Source organism: Amblyomma maculatum, chromosome 1 (genome assembly GCF_055883805.1).
Source record: "Amblyomma maculatum isolate TAMU_Amacu chromosome 1, ASM5588380v1, whole genome shotgun sequence".
Classification (NCBI taxonomy): Eukaryota; Metazoa; Arthropoda; class Arachnida; order Ixodida; family Ixodidae; genus Amblyomma; species Amblyomma maculatum.
The window spans coordinates 80,529,936-80,533,740 of NC_139344.1; positions in this window are offsets into that span (position 1 = coordinate 80,529,936).

The window sequence follows — 3,805 nt, forward strand, 5'->3', positions numbered from 1 at the left end:
CGCGAGGAGCAAGGCTCCCCTGCGCGCACGAAGTGACACGGAGTGCGCGCCGCAAGCACGCAAGGGCGTGCTGTGATCTCTCTCTCTCGCAGTGACCAAAGGGTTCCTTTGAGAGAGAGTGGGCAACCACCGCAAGGTACGCCTGTCGCGAATCGTTGGATCACGATCGACAGGCTCGAGTTGCGCTCTTAGGTACGACCCGGAGCAGATGAACTCGAGTACACACTGGTCTGCGCGAACAAAGGCCGGCAGACAAGAACAGTTGCGTACGCACCTTGCCATGTCTCGGAGGGGTCTCTCTCTGGGCCCCGCTCGGAGGGTCGCGCGAGCGCGGCCGTCGAAGCGGTGCCATGTTCCCACCAAAAGGCGCCAATGGGAACAGCCACTGGGACGCCAGGGCGGAGCTGTGGCCCGAACGACAGTGACAAGTCGTCCGAGCCTCTCTCCGCCGCCTCAGGCGGGAGAAATGGAACGAGGAGAACAACTGGGAAGCGGGCGGCGGCCGCGCAAAGGCCAGCCGCAGCAAGCCCGAATCCCACAACTCTAAAGCTTTGCTTCGAGATTTCTGTTTGCGGTAAATGTTTGATGTGTTGTAAAAATTAGGGAATTTGGTGCAGTAGGTTATTTTCTCTTGTGGCGTAGTACCATGTTCTCGCCCGGACGCATTGGCTATCCGCCGGTCGTTCCAAGTTATTAAAAGTTTTGCGAATATGTTATTCGGCCTACATCAGTACGGCAAGATAAGGCGTGATAAGTAGTTATCAGCAATGAACGAACTTTTCGTGAGGGATTTGTGTACATGCGAGCTGCTATAAGCAATGCTTATGCGAAAATGCTGCAATCTGCTGGCGATCGAAGGTCTCTTTGCATGATTGCAGGCAGTGGTGTCAAAGTGTGTGGCCTATGAGCACTTGTAATATTTTTGTATTGTCATTTGGGTGCTTAATTCCGGACAATTAAACATGTTTTGCCATCAGAAAAACAAAAGTGAGCAAACAGAAACAGTGGAGAAAAAAACAGGAAGATGTTGCGACAAAGTTTTCGTTCGTTCGGGCCCGAATGGTACCGTAGGTTTATTTATGTCCTATATACGAAGCTAGAGAGTTGGAGGCAAGATTGGCAAGATGACCACTTTAGGAAGAGATAATTATTTGAATGCTCAGTCAGTCCATAATTCGTGAAAACCTTCGCTAAAAAACACAAATTAAAAATAATACAGGACTGCGATTAAGTGTGTTTAAGAGCGGAAATGGCGAAATCCACTTTACAGGACTGTTTGCTCTAAATGCTGTGGGCGATTCCTCTGCCCGAGGCATGCGCACGACAAAACACACAGTGGGCCGTGTAACAAACATTCTTTATCTCACATTAAGCGCGGGCGTCGTCGAGGCCGTCCGGGGTCGTCGTCCGGGTGTCTGCGGGTCGTTCTCGTGGAGAGAGCCAGGGGAGAAGCAGGAGCGACGAGCCAGGAACCAAGAAGGGCCAGACGGCGGCACGAGCCTTCCTTTATAGACCCCTCGCGCGGGACCGGTTATCCCCGAACGAGCGGGGAGAGGGAAACCGGCAGCGCGCAAGGAGCCTTGGGAAGGTGGCGCGGCCGTTGAAAGCGCGGCGCGCCACGGGCGCTAGAGATATGTGGCGTGGGCCCCCACATCTCCCCCCCCCCTCAGCGTCCGACCCGGAGTCCGCCAGCAGGCGATCCAATTCGTCCGGGTCCGGGCTGACGTCCGTGGAGACCGAAGGGGGCGCTGGGGACCCTGCCCGCGCCTGGGCGATGATGGCCTCCGCCGCCGGAGACAGCAGCTCAGGCCGGCTCGATTGAAGGAGGCGTAAGGCTGCCTCCTCCGGGCTGCCCCTCTGGACGGGCCGTCCGGCTGCCAAAGCGGTCGCTGCGACCACTGCCCGGTGCAGCCGCTCCGCCGCCTCTGCACGGCTCCTATGCAGCGCCCCGGCCTCGTGGACGGCGCGGCACACAAGCAGGGTGCCGCAGAGACCGCACAGGCCTGCGCGCTCCTCTTCTGTATAGTGGGCCGGGGGCTCGTTGTCCCGGTCCTCTAAGGTAAGGCCCCGGAACGGCAGGGGCACCGACTGCGCGGCCTCTCCGCGGAGAGGCCGGGCCTGGTCTCGCCACCTGGACCCCGCGCAGTAGGAGACCGCCGCCCCGGCGACCGTGGTCCAGGTGGCGGTGTGCCGCACAGTCCTGTGCCGCTTGGACTGCGGCTCCAGGCCTGGGGGTGGGTCCCCCGAACGCTTTCCGTGTCCCACATCACTGGGGGGGCTTCTCCAGTGCCTCTCCGGGCCGGTAGGCCGGTGGCGATGGGCACCGCGCCCACTCGTTCCAGGCCGCTGGCGCAGCCTCTGTTGCTTGTGCACCTGGTGGGTGCCCTCGATCCGGGCGCCGGGATACCGCCTGGGTGGCATGCTGTGAGGGGCAGAGAGGGGTTAGACGAGAAGCACGGGTTTTACCTGGTCCTCAGGTTGTAGCGTCGGTTGCAAACCGTGCCACTACGTGCTCGCCTTCCCGGGGGAGAGATCGCTGAATCGCCTTGAGCTTCCACCGTTTCGCAGTTATCGTCCTTGCGAATGTGGTAAGCTTTCAAGTCTGCGACGTGCACCGGACCAGCGGTTTCACCACTCGCCAACAACCGCAGCTGGTAGGTGAGTGGCGTAGTCCGTGCCGTAACTTCGAACGGTCCAACCCACTTGTGCGCTAGCGACGCGGCGAAACCACGCGCTGCGTTACTAAGCGGGTGCGTTCTTTTCAGTACCAAGTCGCCCGTGTTGAAAACGACGTGACGACGACCTTTGTTGTACTGATCCGCTTGCTCCATGCGCGTGATATCGAGGTTTTCACGAGCCGCGCGCTGCGCTGCCTCAAGGCGCTCGCGGAGTTTTGCCGCGTACTGCGTAAGCGGAGGGGGCGCGGGCCCCGCCGCGTCAAGTAGGGCGTTCTCTAGCGGAAAAGCGATCTCTTTCCCAAAATTCAAGTAAGCAGGTGTCATACCCACCGACCTGTTCACGGTTGTTCTAGTGGCGAAAGCCAGTTCGGACAGCCGTGCGTCCCAATCTCTGTGCTGCTCGGTCGTCGCGACCAGCATACTCTTAACATTCCGATTCACTCTCTCGGTTATGTTGCTCTGAGCGTGGTAGGGACTCGTTTTCCTGTGGCGGATTTGAAGCGCCCGACAGGAATCAACAAAGACTTTGCTTGTGAAATACGAAGCATTGTCTGTAATCAAGTCGGAAGGGAAACCGAAACGAGTGAATGTCTCCAACAGTTTCTCCCAAATCCGTTCTGACACCAGCTTCCTAAGGGGGAAAACCTCAACCCACTTGGAATAGTGGTCCGTTATTACCAGGATATATTGGTGTCCGCGCGCGGAGCGAGGGAGGGGTCCCATGATATCGCACGCGACCACTTGCCACGGATAGTTGCTAACTACCGGCTTCATCATGCCAGCGGGTTTCCCCGCCCGAGGCTTGGCTACCTGGCAAACAGGACATGTACGGGCGTAACCCAGCACATCCTTTCTCATACCTGGCCAGGTCGCGACACGGCATAACTTGTCGTAAGTCTTACTGCCGCTGCCATGGCCTGCCAGCGCTGAGTCATGGAAGTACTGGAGGAATCGTTTCCGCAACTTCCTCGGGACCACGACTCGGAAGGGGGATGCAATCGCCTCTTCCTCGTCAAGTTGGGGGATATAGCGGAGCAGTAAGCCATCATCGCCCAGCAGATACGCGTCGTACTTGCCCTCAGCGTTCCCGGTGCAAGCTGCACTACTCGCAAGCTCTGTCCGCACCC